We start from the raw sequence: 20,950 nt of genomic DNA, 5'->3' as shown, positions 1-20,950 counted from the left end.
CCTCATCTTACATAATATAGGGTTTTTCTTTAATTTTGATGGGCTTATACAAATCTTCCATCATATGCCTCCAAGTGAAATAATTTGTTGAGTTTAATTTAATAATACCGTTTGACTCTTTACATTGCAATCACACAAGAAGCACTAGCACCAAATAATCTAGAGCTCTAATACCACTTGTTGAGAAAAACTGTTATAACAGAATATTTTTTTTTCCTCTTTGTGTATCAAAATGGGTTCCTCATCAAAATATTAATTTATTATCAAAAGTAAATATTAATCAGTGGCATAAATAGTAGAACAATAAATCAATCATACAATGGGACATCGAAATTTTTACGTGAAAAACCCAATACAGAAAAAATCACAGACCATAATTTACTTCAAACTTTTACTATCACTAATAATGATAATAGATTTACAATGAATCTTCTCTAAAATAATGATCATAATAACATCAAGAATAACATATCATTATTACCATATATAGATTTTATAAAAAAAAAAATTAAATCTTATAAAGTTAATATAGTATGAAAACATCTTAAAGAGAATAAACTATAGATCGATATCATTAAAATTTTAGAACTTGTAAGGATTTTTCAAAACTTTAACCTTTTTTTTTTTTTTTCTGTGTTCCTTTTCTCAGCGCCGCCACAGTTCGCTGCCCGAACGTCTCTACAGGTTTTTTTTTTTTTTATAAATTAAATTTGAACTCAAAGTCCAAGCCCACATATGGGCTGGAACCAACAGATGTTGGATGCAGGGCTCACATGCACCACGGGGATTCTCACACTGTCAATCTATCCGTGGTCAGATTCCCAAATTAACTGCACGGCGGGTGGGGATCGGAATGGAAATCAAGGAAACAGACCTTGCAGTTTCCACCTTGTCATAGTTGGCTATCTGTGCGCCTGCATCATAATCCACGAGGACGCATGCGATGCCGCTGCAGTCTGGGAGGATGCTGCGCGGGAATCGTGCAATAATAGCTCCCCTTGCTCCGGCTTGCGTCAATCCCGCTAACAACTGGGAGGTCTAACCGGCAGCAGCGACGGCGGCAGCAAATGCACGATCAAAACATAACACAATATTGTCTGCTAAGAGCGTGAGATATTGAGGCACCACTGATCAACTACAACGGATTACATTTTCACGTTACTGTTTGCCCTCTTCTTAGACGTGTGAAAGAGATACAAGGCAAAGAAGACACCAGTAATCGGCAGTCGTTACCTCTCGCCGACCGCCCAAGCCCTGCTCCTCTCGCCGCGCTGCGCCCGCCAGGGCCGCTGCGGTGGAGACCCTCGAGGCCGCCGCCACGGATGCCCTCGTGGAGAAGTCCGTCAACACCATCCGGTTCCTCGCCATCGACGCCGTCGAGAAGGCCAACTCAGGCCACCCGGGCCTCCCCATGGGGTGCGCGCCCATGGGCCACATCTTGTACGACGAGGTCATGAATTACAACCCCGAGAACCCCTACTGGTTCTACCGCGACCGGTTTGTGCTCTCCGCCGGCCATGGATGCATGCTCCAATGCGCCCTGCTCCATCTTGCTGGCTACGATAGCGTCAAGGTACGGCCTTCGATCTGTCCCGAGAGTTATTTCCAGATTCGACGATGATATTACCAAGAATATTGGGAACTTGATGGTGATCTTACTTTTGTCATCTTTATCTTCAGAGATTTGGATCGTTCTTCTTCTTCTTTTACCCATATACTTTGATCTTATCTGTGGTTTATGAGAAGTTCTGTTTGGCCGCTTTTGCGTGGCTAAATCTTAGATTTCTTGATCTATTCTGTCGCGAAGTCTTCTGCTTCTTGACATATTTCTCAGCCTAACAGGAAGAGAATTTGATAGATATGGTAGTCCATCTAACTTTTTCTTTGTTCTTAATCGTGGGGATATCTATGTTTATTTTGTTGGAGTTATAGAGTTTCTAAAGTGGGAGAACTTCTCATTTGAACGGTTCATTCAGGCATCTCTATGTTAACCAATCTATTTAGCTATGGCCTGTCGTGAAAAGCTGATATTAGTGCACTACACTCCATGGGTTGCAGCTTCCTAGATATAATTGAAATCTTGCATTTCATCACCTTGATTATGTGAATGAGAGCTCAGTGTTCAGTGGTTTCAGTGGTCATGCTTTGATTTGTATCAGACTGAAGTAGTTTTGATGATTGTAATCTGATTTTAGATGGAAGACTTGAAGCAATTCCGTTAATGGGGAAGCAAAACTCCTGGTCATCCTGAGAACTTCGAGTCACCAGGAATTGAAGTCACTACTGGTTCGATTCTATATCATTTTACGATTCAATTAATTGTCACAAAATGTTGCAGGTCCGCTCGGTCAAGGTGTTGCTAATGCTGTTGGTTTGGCACTCGCTGAGCGACACCTAGCTGCCCGTTTCAATAAGCCTGACAATGAGATTATTGACCATTACACGTAACGATTACCCAATTCTATCTTCCTCATATTTGTGTGCTGCATTTTGTGCATAAGACTAGCTTGATTTTGATGGTGTAGATATGTGATGCTTGGGGATGGTTGCCAAATGGAGGGCATCGCAAACGAAACTTGTTCTCTTGCTGAGCACTGGGTTCTAGGGAAACTTATCGCTTTTTACGATGCAACCACATCTCCATTGATGGTGACACAGAGATTGCATTTACAGAAGATGTTATTGATCGTTTTGAGGCTCTCGGATGGCATACCATCTGGGTGAAGAATGGAAACACCGGGTATGATGATATTCGTGCTGCCATTAAGGAAGCAAAGGCAGTGAAAGACAAACCGACTCTTATCAAGGTTTGTTTCCAGAATTGCTTTTTGGGCACCAAGGACATGGTCAACTGGTTGCATTTGCTTTCGGGGTGTCAGAATTTTGACGAAATACTGAATTCTTGCAGGTCACTACGACCATTGGATGTGGATCACCAAACAAGGCAAACACATACAGCGTACATGGAAGTGCATTGGGTGCCAAGGAAGTTGATGCAACTAGGCAAAGTCTCGAATGGCCGTACGAACCTTTCTATGTGCCTGAGGATGTGAAGAGGTCAGCAACTATGTAATTCCTACTATAATTGTCGAATAAAAATAATATTTTTTTTGTTATGTGAATATATGCACTGGTTTTATGCTTCAGTCACTGGAGCCGCCATGTCCCTGAGGGTGCTGCTATTGAAGCTGAGTGGAATGCCAGATTTGCGGAGTATGAAGAGAAGTACAAGGATGATGCTGCAGAGAGCTGAAAGCTATCATATCATGAGGCCTGCTGGATGGGAGAAAGCACTTTCGGTGACCACTTTTATTGACCATGGAGATATAAAATCACAATCAAATATCACAGTGGAATTAAATACTAATAGATCATGATATACAGTGAAATTAAATGAAATCACAATCAAATATCACACCAAGATATACGTGAAAAACCTCTCCAATATAAAGGGTAAAAATCACATAGAAAACTAGAGATAATCCACTATGAGAATAATGAATATACAAATATCAATCTCTTGCCCTAAACCCTAGCAACAATCACAAGAGAACAACTGGGATACAATGATCACGTCACTGTCCACTATATCTAAAACCTCCTTAAGCAATCACAGCAAGAGTCTACTATAGATTTGATATAACCTGAGATGAGAACAATGCTAGATGATTGAGAACAGTCTCTCTGCGTTGTCCTTATTTTCTTTCCTTTTTTTCTCTTATTTTTTGCCTTTTTCTTCTCCTCTTTGCTACTGCGAAGATCACCAAGTTGCTGCCCTTTTCTGCCCAAAAAATGCAGCCACCTTCTTATAAAAATGCAGCCACCACACCCCCCTTATATTGATCTAGGGTTATGTTAAGATGGAGTGTGGACTGTGAGCTGATAAAGCCCACCATGGGCTAAACTCACTTTGGACTATCAGCTCAACAACCTCCCCCTTCAACCCATAAGGGAGGCTATCCTATGACTTCTCAATATGAAGCCATGCCGACCAGCTATCGACATATCTCTTGTCTTTCTTTTGGTAAAGTCTTTGTCAATATGTCTACTCCGTTGTCATCTGTGTAAATTTTCTGAAGCTGCAACTACTTCTCTTTAAATACATTTCGAATCCAGTGGTATCTGACATCTGTATGCTTTGACTTGGAATGAAACATTGGATTCTTACACAAATAGATGGCACTTTGGCTGTCACAACACACCACATAATTTTCCTGTTTCAGCCCTAATTCTTGTAAGAATTCTTTCATCAGTAACATTTCTTTGCATACCTCTATAGTAGCAATATATTCTGTTTCTGTGGTGATGAGAGCAATACACCTTTGCAACCTAGATTGCCATGACACAGCTCCCCCTGCAAAAGTAAGTACATAACCTGAAGTAAACTTCATCATATCTATATCTCTTGCCATATCTGCAACTGTGTAACCAGCTTAAACAAACTTTAGAGCTCCTTGTGAGATATCTAAAAATCAACTTCACTGCTACCTAGTGCTCTTTGCCTAGATTTGCAAGAAATCTGCTAGTAACACCAACTGCATATGCGATGTCTGACCTCATATGTACCATTGCATACATTAAACTTCCAACTGCTGAAGCATAAGAAACCTTTTGCATTTTCTCCTTCTCCTCATCACTTAACGGACTTTGTTCTGACCACAACTTGAAGTGACCTGCAAGAGGAGAACCAATTGGTTTTGTATTGCTCATACTGAATCTTTCCAATACCTTCTCGATGTATTTCTCCTATGACAACCGAATCTTCTTATTTTTCCTATCATGGGAAATCTACAGACCTAGTATTTGCTTTGCTGGCCCCATGTCGTTCATTGCAAAAGACTCACTCAGCTCTTTCTTCAATCTGTCAATTTTAGACATATCTTTACCAAGAATAAACATGTCATCAATATAAAGTAAGAGAATAATAAAATCCCCACCAAAACATTTAATATACATACAATGATTTGAAGTCGTTCTTTTGTATCAATTTTCTATCATAAATGAATCAAACTTTCTGTACCACTGTCTTAGAGCTTACTTTAGCCCATACAAACTTTTCTTCAATTTGCAGACAAAGTTCTCTTTACCTTTGACTTTGAAGCCTTCTGGTTGCTCCATATAAATTTTCTCCTCCAAATCCCCATAAAGAAAAGTTGTCTTCACATCTAACTGTTCAACCTCGAAATCCTAGCTAGTAGCAATACCAAGAGCGAGAAAAAATCTCTTCAGAGTCAATACCTTTCTTTTGACCAAAGCCTTTCATAACCAATCTAGCTTTGTACTTTAGTTGAGAACAATATTCTTGAGTCTTCAACCTGAAAACCCACTTGTTCTTCAAGGCCATTATTCCATTTGGTAGTAGCACCAAATCATAAGTGTGGTTCTTCTGAAGAGCATCCATTTCTTCCTGCATAGCAACTAACCACTTCTCTTTCTAGTCACTTTCAACTGCTTCCTGGTAATTCTCTGGTTCACCTGCATCAGTAAGCATCACATACTTATCTGTAGAGTACCTTATGGAAGGTTGACGTTGTCTAAAAGATCTTCTCAACTGAGGTTCTGAAGGAAGTTGCTCTCCAACTTTTTCTTGCTCAACATTGCTAGTCATAAGTGCCCAGCAAGCCAATCACGTGAGTGATGGCACGTGTGACTTGATACAGAATCTTTTTGCTTATTATATTTTTTGGCGTATATCACTTTATAACTATTGCATAAATGCATATGTATTGTGATGTCCTTGGATTTGTGCAATGGGAATCGGATCGTGATGAGATCACGATAATGAGATCGATTCACCTTTAAACACATATCCTAAATAATCCCGGTCATAGGTTACTCGAGAGGGACATCGTGATAACCGGATAGACTGGTGTGCTGTATACCCGTCCATATGATGGATGCAGCTGGTCTCATAGCTGCTCGTGTAGGGACACTAGGGATACAGTACAGGTGCTCATTGGAGAATGAGTTCACTGATTGATCCGCTTACGGAATGCTGGATGGTTGATGATGCCTTATTGTCAGACAACGATTCCGTAGTCCTAGTGGTGTATCTGGTTCTTAGACTTGAGACACCAAGGATGTCCTGTATGAGTGCTCCACTCTTTGATACCAGACTTATAGGTTTGGCTGTTCCCAGATCTAGTACAGCTGGTCATTGGGAGTGGTAGTCGACCTTACGAGGGCTATTGAGTGTCGATAGAGGATCATCCACTCTCGGTATCATGAGAGGAATATCCCATGTGTTCTTGCTCAGACAAATCCCTGGCCAGGGTCATTCGAGTTGAGAGAGAAAGAGTTCTCCGGGAGAATCCGATTAGAGCGAGACTCAAGTAGAAACCGTATGGGTCTGACAGCACCATGCTCGATATACGGTCTCTGGGATATTAGATGGATGAGGGACTATAGGTACATGGTAACTGAGGACAGACAGGTCCAATGGATTGGATTCCCCTGTATCGTCTGGGGACTACGGCGTAGTGGCCTAGTACTTCCGTAGTCGATGAGTCGAGTGAATTATTACAGAGATAATAATTCACTTAGTTAGAAGGAGTTCTGACAGGTATGACTCACGGCCAGCTCGATATTGGGCCTAGAGGGTCACACACATATGGTAGGCATTGCGATGAGTAGAGGTTCGGATATGAGATATCCGACGGAGCCCTTGTCTTATTGGATGCAGATCCAATACCCACTAGGGAAAGGACCCATTAGGGTTTTGACACGGGATCTCTATAAATAGGAGGGATTCACAGCCTCATAGGCTAGAGTCTTTGCTTGCCCTTCCTATTCTCCTCTCCCTCTCCACCTCAGAGTAGGCCTGGAGTTTTGAGGAGCGTCGTCGCAACCCTGCTGTGTGGATCACCGCTAGAGAGGAGGACGCTTGACCTCCTTCACCCTCTCCTGAGGATCTGCAAGGAAATAGGGATATACGATCTCCCTAGGTAACACAATCTCTATACGCAGTTTTGTGTTTTGCGGATTTTGCGCACCAATCTTCGCACGACGACGAACATCTTTTTGGGAATCGGGGATTTTTGTTTTCTTGTTCTTCCGCTGCGCATATGATGTCGCCCCCCATGATTTCCCAACAGTGGTATCAGAGCCAGGTTGTTCGTGCGAATGATTGGTTTTTGAACTGCGTGTGTTGTGTTTAGGAAGAATATTGACGTCAAAATCGTTGACGCAAAAGCAAGGAAGGGCAGCAACAGTTGCTGCCCTCGATCTGCATGCCTGCAGCCAGCCGCAGCCGCAGCCAGGCAGCACAGCGCCGGCGCATGCGCAAGCGCTGTGCCTGCAGTAGCCGGCCGGCGATCTGCTTGCAGCAGGCTTGCGGCCGGCGGGGCTGGGAGCCCGCTCGGTAGAAGCGCCTGCGGCCACTAAGCCCGCGGGCAGAGGCGCCGCGGGGCAGCAGCGCGGGCTGAGGCACCGCAGGGCAGCGGCGCCTGTGGCCGCTGCTCCCACGGGCAAAAACCCCGCAGGGGCGGCCGCCAGCGAGACAGCACCACCTGCGGGCGCTGACTCGCGGGCAGAACCGCCCGCGAAGGCGGCGGCGCCCGCGGGGGCGCCCACCTGCAGCGGCAGCGACCCCAGCGGGCGTGCCACCTGCAGGCGAGGGCAGTGCCCTCGCCCTCGCCGCACAGGCCGCCGCCAGCAGGGTGGCGGCGGCGGCGGCGCAGCAGCGAAAAGGGGAAAGGGTATTAGGGTTTTCTGCGCAAAAGACAGTTTTGCCCATCGGAATTTGAGAAATTCCAGTTTCTGTCTTTTGTCCAAATTACGAAAATACCCTTAGGAATTGAGAAATTCCCTATATATCCCTGATTTCAGAAAATATTAATTAATTAAAAGGTTTAGTTGATTATTATTTTTATTATCTAGTAGTCCTACATAATGACGATTATTTATACATGTGATGTATGATGAGTGGACGGATGATCATGGACCGTGTGATGTGTGTACTTGTGATTATTATTATTGAGGTCTGCGAACCTCCATTATATTTCTCGTTTATTGTCGGGCCTGCGTGCCTATGATTAAGTTGTAATCACATGAGGAGGCGCAGCGGGAGCGTGGAAGCCATAACGGAACCAACGAGGACGAGATGGACGATCACAAGGCATGGAGATGCACCGTTGCACACATAGATCTTGATGTGAGTGATTAGGCCTACTGGCTCGGGCCTAATCATATTAGGTTGTGGTCCATGATCATCTGGTGTGATTGCTTATACACATACTAGATATGTATATATATTTGCATGCGATGTAGATATATATTAAATATGTACATGTGTGACATGTCATAATAGGAGACCAAATCATAGAAACATCTCTCGATAATATTAAGTCGGTAAACGTGAGGCAATTAGATTGACCCACGTGGCCTTCCATCGTTATGAGTAGGAACCGAATCCCGGTGTAGGTTGAGTTGGTCGAGTCCCTCGAGACTCACCTATATCGCGATTCGCTATCTTGCTTACGACATAGAGATGTCACCGGTGACCTGAGGGCATGATATGCTTGGTCGAGTCCCTCGAGGGTATATCATCAAATCAGACTCATCTTGTAACGAAAGTGTTGACTTAACCGAGCATCATGGTTGGTCGAGTCCCTCGAGGCCATGGTGATTCGGAGGCCGAACAGGACGGGAATCACAAGGAGTTGTGATCGGCAAGAGTTGTCTACCTTTTAGGCTTAGTGTGATTGGTCGAGTCCCTCGAGGTTACACTAAGACGCTGATTGGATCCTGATCCCCACTAGAAGTCTGCCGGAGACTTCCGTTTCACGTGCTGAGGGTGTCGCGTGACTCGTTAGTAAAATAGTGGGAGCATATTAAGATAGAAGTCCATATCTTGATAGTTTATTTCTTGCAAAATCTGCATATTATTCATTTTTGCTACATCTTTATTTTCAGAAAATGTCGCTTTCAAATCCCTTACGTGGCATACTTGATGTCAACCGCCTCACTGGTCCAAATTATACGGATTGGCTCCGTAACTTGAGAATTGTTCTCACAGCGGAGAAAATCGTGTACGTCCTTGATACAGTGATGCCTACGCCCGAAGAAGGGGCAAGCGAGGATGAGATCGCTCGCTACGTGAAGTACATTGATGACTCCACTCTTGCTCAGTGCTATATGTTGGGCTCTATGACTCCAGAGTTACAGAGACAACATGAAAAGATGGATGCCAGATCCATTCTCCTACATGTCCGTAAATTGTTTGAGGAACAGGGAAGGACTCAACGATATGAGATATCCAAGAGCCTTTTCCGCGCTAGGATGACTGAGGGGACACCGGTTCAGAACCATGTCCTAAAGATGATTGAGTGGATAGAGAAACTCACAGGTCTAGGAATGGTCCTAGAGGATAACTTGTGTGTGGACATTGTGCTTCAGTCCCTACCAGATTCCTTTTCACAGTTCATAATGAACTTTAATATGAACAAGCTTGAGGTGACTCTCCCAGAGCTCCTCAATATGTTGAGGGAGGCAGAGAGTACTATTAAGAAAGAGAAGCCAGTTCTCTACACTGGTGAGACCAGAAAGAAAAGGAAAGCAGAAAGGTCCCTTAAGAAGGGAAAGGGCAAGGGCAAACAAGGTAAAGCAAAGGTTGCTAAGAAAGACCCAACAAAGGACAAAGGCCAGTGCTTCCACTGTGGTAAAGATGGGCACTGGAAGAGAAACTGCAAAGAGTACCTTGCAGAAAGGGCGAAACAAAAGCTTGATGAAGCTTCAGGTACATTCATGATCGGTCTCCATTTGTCAGACTCTTATGATAACACATGGGTATTAGATACCGGTAGTGCTTATCATATATGTAATTCGTTGCAGGTTCTGACAAGGCCTAGGAGACTAGAGAGAAGCGAGATGGACCTCAAGATGGGTAATGGAGCAAAAGTTGCTGTTTTAGCTGTTGGCGAGGTCACCCTACATCTGCATAGTGGAGCTTTTATTGCATTAGATGCATGTTATTTTGTTCCTTCTATTATCAAAAACATTATCTCCATTTCACGTTTAACAGTTAGTGGATATAAATTTGTTTTTGAGAACAATGGTTGTTCGATATTATTAGATGATAAAATCATCACGAAAGGAACATTGCATAATGGTTTATTTATGTTAGACACCACTCCACATATCATGAATATAAATATGTCCAAAAGGAAACGAGATGAGTTGAACAGTGCATACCTGTGGCATTGTAGGCTAGGTCACATCCATGAAAGAAGGATTCAAAAGTTGCTAAATGATGGATATCTAGATCCATTCGACTATGTGTCATATGCAACTTGTGAGCCTTGCATTCGTGGAAAACTGACCAACTCTCCATTTAGTGGAACTGGAGAGAGAGCCACTGAGTTGTTGGAACTCATACATAGTGATGTATGTGGACCCATGTCAACTCATGCCATTGGAGGTTACTCCTACTTCATTACATTTACTGATGATTTCTCAAGGTATGGATATGTGTACTTAATGAAGTACAAGTCCGAGGCCTTTGAGAAATTCAGAGAGTATAAGAATGAGGTGGAGAATCAGACTGGAAAGAGTATCAAAACTCTTCGATCAGATCGAGGAGGTGAGTACTTAAGTACAGAGTTTACTCACTTCCTCAAGGACCATGGGATATTATCCCAATGGACACCTCCTTATACACCTCAGCTCAATGGTGTCTCTGAAAGGAGAAATCGTACATTATTAGATATGGTACGGTCCATGATGAGTTTCGCTGACCTACCCATCTCATTCTGGGGATATGCCCTAGAAACCGCAGCTTACCTTCTGAACAGAGTTCCAACTAAGTCGGTGGTGTCTACACCATATGAGATATGGAAAGGGAAGAAGCCTGATCTTAAAGTAGTTAAGATTTGGGGCTGCTCTGCCCATGTTAAAAGACACAACCCCGATAAGTTAGAATCAAGGACAGGGCGATGTAAATTTGTGGGATACCCCAAGGAAACTTGTGGGTATTACTTCTATCATCTCGAGGACCAAAAGGTCTTTGTAGCTAAGAGAGCAGTGTTCCTTGAGAAGGAACACATTCTTGACGGAGACAGTGGGAGAATGATAGAATTGAGCGAGGTTGGAGAACCAAGCTCAAGCACCACTCTACAGCCCGAGTCTGTTCAGGTATCTAATACACAAGTTTCAACTTTACGCAGGTCTGATAGAGTATCTCATCCTCCTGAGAGATATGTGGGACATATTAGAGGAGAGGATGCTGAGGATATTGATCCTCAGATCTACGAGGAGGCTATTATGAGTATAGACTCCGGGAAGTGGCAAGAATCCATGAATTCTGAGATGGATTCTATGTACTCCAATAAGGTTTGGAACCTAGTTAATGCACCCGAAGGTATTGTACCCATCGGTTGCAAGTGGATCTTTAAGAAAAAGATCGGAGTAGATGGAAAGGTAGAGACCTATAAAGCAAGGCTAGTGGCTAAGGGGTATCGTCAAAGGCAAGGTGTTGACTACGATGAAACTTTCTCACCCGTAGCAATGCTAAAATCCATCAGAATTCTATTGGCTATTGCAGCACACTATGATTATGAGATCTGGCAGATGGATGTGAAAACCGCATTCCTCAACGGGAACCTGGAGGAGGAGGTGTATATGATGCAACCTGAGGGATTCGTGTCCAAGAACTGCCCAGATAAGGTGTGTAGGTTGCTTAGATCCATTTATGGACTAAAGCAAGCTTCCCGAAGTTGGAACATAAGATTTGATGAGGCAATCAGATCTTATGACTTCGTTAAGAACGAAGATGAGCCTTGTGTATACAGAAAGGTAAGTGGGAGCGCTATTAGCTTTTTGGTGTTATATGTGGATGACATCCTCATCATTGGGAATGACATAGGAATGCTATCCACAATAAAGGCTTGGTTATCTAGACACTTCTCCATGAAGGACTTAGGAGAAGCATCTTATATCTTGGGGATTAGAATCTATAGAGATAGATCCAAAAGGATGCTTGGCTTGTCCCAGTCCAGGTACATAGAAACTATTGTCAAAAGGTTTGGCATGGAAAATTTCAAAAGAGGTCTCATACCGATGAGACATGGGATATCGCTTTCTACGAGTATATCCCCAAAGACTCCAGAAGAAAGGGCGAACATGGATATGATACCTTATGCCTCAGCAATAGGGTCTATCATGTATGTCATGCTATGTACTAGGCCTGATATAGCGCATGCTCTGAGTGTCACGAGCAGGTATCAGGCGGATCCAGGCTTGGAGCACTGGAAAGCAGTAAAGTGTATCCTTAAGTACTTGAGAAGGACTAAGGATCTTTTACTAGTATATGGAGGTAATAGCCTTAAGGTTGAAGGCTACACTGACTCAAGTTTTCAGTCTGATGTCGATGATAGCAAGTCGAATTCAGGGTATGTGTACACCTTGAATGGAGGAGCAGTGTGCTGGAAGAGTTCCAAGCAAGATACCACTGCTGACTCGACCACAGAGGCGGAGTACATTGCTGCATCAGATGCAGCAAAGGAGGGAGTCTGGTTGAAGAAGTTCATCACAGATTTGGGAGTCGTGCCGGATAGTGAGGAGCCGATTTCCCTATATTGCGACAACAACGGGGCAATTGCTCAAGCGAAGGAACCTAGGTCTCATCAGAAATCTAAGCATGTTCTGAGGAGGTTCCACCTTATCAGAGATATCGTGACCCGAGGAGATGTAGCAGTGGAAAGAGTTCCATCCGAAGATAACATTGCAGATCCACTAACAAAGCCATTGTCTCAGATTGTCTTTGAGTGTCACAGGGGTCTGATGGGGATCAGACACATAGGTGATTGGCTTTAGGTCAAGTGGGAGATTGCTAGTCATAAGTGCCCAGCAAGCCAATCACGTGAGTGATGGCACGTGTGACTTGATACAGAATCTTTTTGCTTATTATATTTTTTGGCGTATATCACTTTATAACTATTGCATAAATGCATATGTATTGTGATGTCCTTGGATTTGTGCAATGGGAATCGGATCGTGATGAGATCACGATAATGAGATCGATTCACCTTTAAACACATATCCTAAATAATCCCGGTCATAGGTTACTCGAGAGGGACATCGTGATAACCGGATAGACTGGTGTGCTGTATACCCGTCCATATGATGGATGCAGCTGGTCTCATAGCTGCTCGTGTAGGGACACTAGGGATACAGTACAGGTGCTCATTGGAGAATGAGTTCACTGATTGATCCGCTTACGGAATGCTGGATGGTTGATGATGCCTTATTGTCAGACAACGATTCCGTAGTCCTAGTGGTGTATCTGGTTCTTAGACTTGAGACACCAAGGATGTCCTGTATGAGTGCTCCACTCTTTGATACCAGACTTATAGGTTTGGCTGTTCCCAGATCTAGTACAGCTGGTCATTGGGAGTGGTAGTCGACCTTACGAGGGCTATTGAGTGTCGATAGAGGATCATCCACTCTCGGTATCATGAGAGGAATATCCCATGTGTTCTTGCTCAGACAAATCCCTGGCCAGGGTCATTCGAGTTGAGAGAGAAAGAGTTCTCCGGGAGAATCCGATTAGAGCGAGACTCAAGTAGAAACCGTATGGGTCTGACAGCACCATGCTCGATATACGGTCTCTGGGATATTAGATGGATGAGGGACTATAGGTACATGGTAACTGAGGACAGACAGGTCCAATGGATTGGATTCCCCTGTATCGTCTGGGGACTACGGCGTAGTGGCCTAGTACTTCCGTAGTCGATGAGTCGAGTGAATTATTATAGAGATAATAATTCACTTAGTTAGAAGGAGTTCTGACAGGTATGACTCACGGCCAGCTCGATATTGGGCCTAGAGGGTCACACACATATGGTAGGCATTGCGATGAGTAGAGGTTCGGATATGAGATATCCGACGGAGCCCTTGTCTTATTGGATGCAGATCCAATACCCACTAGGGAAAGGACCCATTAGGGTTTTGACACGGGATCTCTATAAATAGGAGGGATTCACAGCCTCATAGGCTAGAGTCTTTGCTTGCCCTTCCTATTCTCCTCTCCCTCTCCACCTCAGAGTAGGCCTGGAGTTTTGAGGAGCGTCGTCGTAACCCTGCTGTGTGGATCACCGCTAGAGAGGAGGACGCTTGACCTCCTTCACCCTCTCCTGAGGATCTGCAAGGAAACAGGGATATACGATCTCCCTAGGTAACACAATCTCTATACGTAGTTTTGTGTTTTGCGGATTTTGCGCACCAATCTTCGCACGACGACGAACATCTTTTTGGGAATCGGGGATTTTTGTTTTCTTGTTCTTCCGCTGCGCATATGATGTCGCCCCCCATGATTTCCCAACAAACATGTCCTGTAGGTAGATCAACATCAAGCTCTACATTATCTTCCTGCACATCTCCCCCATCACCTTGATATACTGGAGGAGTAATTGGGTCACAATCTGCTAATCCTTCTACAGAAATATTGGTTGGTGTCTTCTTCTTCAAATCTTCAAAAGTTTGATCCTCAAAGAAAACTACATCTCTTCTTCTAAATACCTTCTGCTTTTCTAGATCCCAAAGTCTGTAACCAAAATAATCATGTGAGTAGCTAAGAAAAATATATTTTTTAGACTTATCATCCAGCTTGGACCTCTCATTGTCTAGAATATGTGCAAATGTACGACAACCAAACACTATCAAATGCCTGTAGAAAACATCTTTCCCTGACCATACATGCTCTGCAACATCACCATCTAGGGTTGTACATAGTGATAAGTTGATTACATCAATTGCAGTCCTTAAAGCCTCATCCCAAAACATTTTGGGTAGCTTGGCCTATGAAAGCATACATCTAATCTTTTCCATGATGGTGCGGTTCATCCTCTCTGTAATTGCATTATGCTGAGGTGTACCAGGAACTGTCATCTCATGTTGGATCCCATGTGATATGCAATAATCATTAAATAATCCTATATACTCACCACCATTATCTGATCTTATGCATTTAAATTGCCTTTCTGTCTCCCTTTCAACCCTGGCATGAAACTCTTTGAAGACATTAATAACCTGATCTTTGTTTTTCAAAGCATAGGCCCAAACTTTTCTAGAAAAATCATCTATAAAAGTGACAAAATAAAGTGCACCACTTATACCAAGAATATCAATAGATCCACCAGGAGTTTTTGTCCTTAAATGACCATATACATCTGTATAAACACGGACTAAGGCATGCATTTTTCTAGACAAAGCAGGACTAGCAAATGAAATTCTATGTTGTTTACCTGCCAAACAATCAATACAATGGTTCAGATATATACCTCTGAGGTATGGTAATACCTCTCTCTTGGAAAGAGCTTGCAGCCCCTTCTCGCTCATGTGTCCTAGTCGCCTATGCCACAACTCCATGCTGAAGTCTTTTTCTGTAGCATTTAACTGCTCACCATAAGCTTTAGCCTGCAACCTGTACAAAGTATGACATTTCTTTCTATTAGCTATCACAAGAAAATCCTTACTGAGCTTCCATTGCCCTCTATGAAATCTGCTTAATGTCCTTTCTCACCACAGTTATAGCAAAAATATATTTTCTTGATCTTGACTTGCTCCTACTCATGCGTAAACTACTTCTAGACTTTGACCTTCCTCTGTTCTCTTAGATAAGTGCCTGTGAATCATTCTGAGATGTTGTTGAACTCTTTCTTCTCAACTCTTCATTCAACAAACTGCTTGTTACTTGACTCATAGTGATAACACCATCTGACGCAGAATTACTTAGGGAAACCACCAGTGTCTCCTAACTTTTTGGTAATGAATTGAGAAGTAACAATGCCTACAACTCATCATCAAGAGATATTTTCATAGAGGATAATTGGTTAGTAATACTTTGCATTTCATTCAAATGCTCAGCAATAAAAGCACCCTCTCTATATTTTAGGTTCACAAGTTTTCTGATAAAAAAGCTTTGTTGCCAGTTATTTTTCTTTCATAGAAACTTTTCAATTTTTTCCAAAAAGAATATACAAAAATTTCAGTAAAAATATGGTGAAAGACACTACCATCAAGCCACTGTCGAATAAACCCAATTGTTTTTCGATCTAACCTCTTCCACTCATCATCTGTCATAGTTGTGAGTTTTGCACTATCCCCCTGCAAAGGTCCATACAAATCTTTGTAATACAAGAGATCTTCTATTCTTGGTTTCCATATCATCTAATTATTTCCATTTAAACTAATCATGCGAGAAACATTATTGGCCTCCATGTTCAAATACAAAAATTAAATCACCAAAACTTTTACTCTGATACTAGTTGATTGGGATATAAAGCAGAATAACTTTTGTATATGAACAAATACTAGCAGACCATGATATACAACGAAATTAAATGAAATCATAATAAAATAGAACACCAAGATATACGTGGAAAACCCCTCCAATGTGAAGGGTAAAAACCATGGGGCAAACTAGAGATAATCCACTATGAGAATAATGAATATATAAATCTCAATCTCTTGTCCTAAACCCTAGCAATAATCACAAGAGAACAACTAAGATACAAGGATCAAGTTACTGTCTACGATATCTAAAACTTCTCTAAGTAATCACAGCAAGGGTCTACTGTAGATTTGATCTAACCTGAGATGATAACACTGCTAGATGATAGAGAACAGTCTCTCTGCATTGTCCTTGTTTTCTTTCCTTTCTTTCTCTTGTTTTTCTGTCTTTTTCTTCTCCTCTTTGCTGCTGCGAAGATCACCACGTTGCTGTCCTTTTCTGTGCAAAAAATACAGTCATCTTCTTATAAAAACATAGCCACCACACCCCCCTTATATTGATTTAGGGTTAGGTTAAGAGGGGGTGTGAACTGTGGATTGATAAAGCTCACCATGGACTGAACCCACTTTGAGCTGTCAACCCAACAACACCTTTCGTTCTTCTTACAATATCTGTTATTACAGTTACATTCACGTTGTGAGATGGATTACACTAGAAAATAACTTCTTTGCTTCTTTTCCAGACGTATATTCCTGAAAGTCCTGCACATGCAACTAGAAATTTATTGCAGTAGAACATGAATGCACTTGCAAAAGTACTACCTGGGCTTCTTGGTCGTAGTGCGGACCTTGCATCCTCCAACATGACATTGTTGAAGATGTTTGGTAACTTCCAAAAGGGCACACCAGAGGAGCGGAATGTTCGTTTCGGGGTTAGGGAACATGGGATGGGTGCCATCTGCAACGGCATTGCCCGTCACAGCGCTAGTTTTCTCCTTACTGTGCTACTTTCTTTGTTTTCACGGACTACATGAGAGCTGCCACGAGGATCTCAGTCTCGTTAAGGATTTAAGTACGGGGCGTTTTTGATCCGAGGTCAGAGTAGGATAATATTTATGAGTGATCATTAGTTCCTCAAATCACCCAATCCGCTGTCTACTCTTATGTTGCAGCTCCAATTGATATATGGCATCGCCATCTTGATCTTCCCTCATCTTTTATCCAACAAAAATTACTTTTATATTATTTTTTTCCTATGCTTAAATTCAATAACATTATAACTCATTGTGATGCTTGTTTAAGTAATAAAAGTTATAGACTCCCCTTTGGAATATCCTTCGTATCCTGCTCTAAATCTTTTGAGGTTATTTACACTGATTTTTGGAGTCTTGCTCCAATCATTTCCTTTGACAAATTTAGATTTTATATTATTTTCAAAAAGTATTTCACCAAGTACACATAGTTATACTCTCTTTACCATAAATATGAAGTTTTAACAATCTTTACCAACTTTCAAAGAATGTTCAAGAACTTCCTTCAGTCTAAAATTAAAATTGTTTACTCCGATGGTGGAGGTGAATATCAAGCCCTCACATCTTGCCTCTTTGCTTATGGTATACAACACCTCAAGTCACCCTCACATACTACTCAAGTTGTTGGCTCTACTGAATGTAAATATCGACATATAATTGAAACTGGTTTCACACTCCTACACCAAGCCTCTATGCCAACAATCTTTTGGACTACAGCATTTTAAGCTGTCGTCTACCTCATTAATCGTATGCTCACTTCAGTCCTCAAGTATGAGTCACTATTTGAAAAACTAGTTCATAAATCCCAAAACCTTCAAAAACTCAAAGTGTTTGGATGTTTATGTTATCCATGGCTCCGTCCCTATGCCTCATATAAGATAACATCAAAAATCTAATCATTGCATTTTCATTGGATACTCTCTTGAATATAATGTATTTCGATGCTATAAACCTCAATCTCAAAAAGTTTTTACGTCCCGTCATGTTATTTTTATAGAGACTACCTTTTCGTTTCAAAACCTTGAGTCTCCTACTATGCGACCTACTCCATCACATATACATCACTGGAGTACGTCATCAATCCTGTCAACCGAGTCTCCTATAGTACCATCCAATCATTCTCCTCAGGATCCACACTATCTCCTCCCGGTTCAACAGCTCCTCACCCCCCCTCTGTTACACCTTTCCCTTCTTCATAAGGTTCATCTATGACTGAAGGCATGCCCTCGGAAACACAACCACCACCTTTATCCTCTCCTAAGACCAATGACACTGAAGTACCCCAGCCTACCCTAACTCGTGTTAGTGTCTCTCTACTGCCCGTACCTATAACACACCCTATAGCCCCTAAACATCCAATGATAATATGCTCCAAAAGTGGTGTCTTTAAACCATGACTAGTCCTTGACCTACATACCATCACAACATCCTCGTCAGAGACCACTAAACCTACCATAATTACTCAAGCTCAAAAATCTTCATACTAGCATAAATCCACATGTGAAGAATATGATGCCCTCCTTCATAATTTTACATGGACCCTTATACCCTCTTATCCCACACAAAATATCATCAGGTGTAAGTAGGTCTTTCGAATTAAACGGAACCCAGATGGATCTGTTGCCAGATATAAAGCGCGTTTAGTGGCCAAAGGGTTTCATCAACATCCTAATGTTGACTTCACAAAGACATTTAGTCATGTTAAACCCACAATGTTGACTTCATAAATAACTCTGACTTATTCTGAGTTTGGTCATCTCACAAGGCTAGCATTTACGATAACACGATGTTAACAATGCCTTTTTATAGGGGACCCTAACTAATGATGTCTTCGTGCAGCAACTCCTAGCTTCATCCACCCTCAATATCCAAAATATGTTTGTAAACTACAAAAAGTTATTTATGGTCTTCGTCAAGCTTTAAGAGCTTGGTATACCGAACTTGGCTCGTTTTTGGCATCAATTGGCCAGTATTCTACTAACATATGAAACATATAGTCATCGACTTTCACTTTGTGCGAGAATAAGTTGTTAGACATCAACTACGTGTTTCTCACGTATATACGATTAATCAACTAGTAGATATACTCACGAAGCCTCTCACCCACAAATCATTTTCGTCACATCAGTCCAAGATCAGTATCCTTGACAGGAGCACCGTCTTGCGGAAACATGATAACAATCAAGATATTCCTTAATAATAGTCTTAACAATAGCTAAGATCTCCTCAACTACATGAAAATATCATAAATCTGTTAAGAAAATTTTTTCTCGATTGAGAAAAATTATTCTTTTTAACATTAACATGTATAAATAAGGAGTATTGTTTCAAACTCAAGAACAACTTCCCTGAATTTTAGTTCTAACATGCGGCAGGAGTCATCTATGTGATGACACATGATTCAATTGGTCTTGGGGAAGATGGCCCTACCCATTAGCCAATTGAGCATTCGAGAAGCTTCCGAGCCATGCCCAACATTCTGATACTCAGGCCTGCTGATGGGAATGAGACTGCTGGGGCCTACAAGGTTGCGGTGCTCAACAGGAATAGACCGAAGCTTCCTCAACTTCCAGGAACATCAATTGAAGGTGTTGAGAAGGGAGGATATATCATTTCTGATAATTCTACTGGTAACAAACCAGATGTGATTTTGATCGGCACGGGTTCAGAATTGGAGATTGCAGCGAAGGCCGCAGATGAGCTAAGGAAGGAGGGCAAAACAGTACGTGTGGTATCTCTTGTTTGCTGGGAGTTGTTGGATGAGCAACCAGATGAATACGAGGAGAGTGTCTTACCCGCTGCTGTCAATGCAAGGATTAGTATCGAAGCAGTGGTCACGCTTGGATGGGAGAAGTATGTCGGAAGCAAAGGCGATCGGGATTGACCGGTTTGGAGCAAGTGCCCCTGCTGGGAGAATATACAAGGAGTTTGGCATAACAGCAGAGAGTATTGTTGCAGCAGCCAAATCTCTGTGAGGTAAGCTCTGTCAGTGATCACAAGGAGAATTTAGATTTAGTGTGATAGGACATATTTTGGCCGAATCACTAACAAATATCGTCTCACCGTACGCCACCAGAATCATGGGGTGCACAACACGTCAAGTTTCAACTGTGTAACTATGCAACCTGACCACTCAAGAGCTTGGGGCGATGTCGTCTACTTTTGGGAGAATGTCGTCTAACGCCGCTCAAGCACCCCGACGTCATCTCATCAAAGGGGTTATCTGGCCCTCGCGAGAATCAACGGCCACGTCGAACCGAGGTGCAACCAACTCTTGCACATAGATATAAATACCCCCGATCGATCCCAAGGAGGGGGGGAGGAAAAAAGGGAGAGAAAAATCAATAGATCACTCCATTGACTTGCTCGTCGGAGAGGCTTCGTCGAGTGATCCCGACAAGTGCCATTTTTGTAGGAAAACGCAGTCAACCACCTGGGAATCGTCATCCAGTGCACGAAGGTGAGCTGCCAACCACCCAGGAATCGTCATCCAGTGTACGAAGGAGAGTAGCCAATCGATCCAGATCCCGATCAACGCCAATAGAACCTCTTCCTGAAGGTGCGACCACCTCATGAAGATGAACTGCCAACCACCCTGAAGAAGGAGAGACACATTTTATGGAAGTGCTACTGTGAGCTTGCACAATTATGTCGGCATAAGCACCTCCTTGGATAGTCTTTTTGTAAATCAC

At 42.5% G+C, this 20,950-nt stretch overlaps 1 pseudogene; it reads left to right on the top strand.

Annotated features, from left to right (window-relative positions):
* Positions 1–1,238: 1,238 nt before the first annotated feature.
* LOC135607251 (transketolase, chloroplastic-like) lies at positions 1,239–20,266 on the top strand (annotated as a pseudogene).
* Positions 20,267–20,950: the final 684 nt, after the last annotated feature.

This window comes from Musa acuminata, chromosome BXJ2-3, assembly GCF_036884655.1.
Source record: "Musa acuminata AAA Group cultivar baxijiao chromosome BXJ2-3, Cavendish_Baxijiao_AAA, whole genome shotgun sequence".
NCBI lineage: Eukaryota > Viridiplantae > Streptophyta > Magnoliopsida > Zingiberales > Musaceae > Musa > Musa acuminata.
This window is presented reverse-complemented; position numbering and strand designations above follow the sequence as displayed.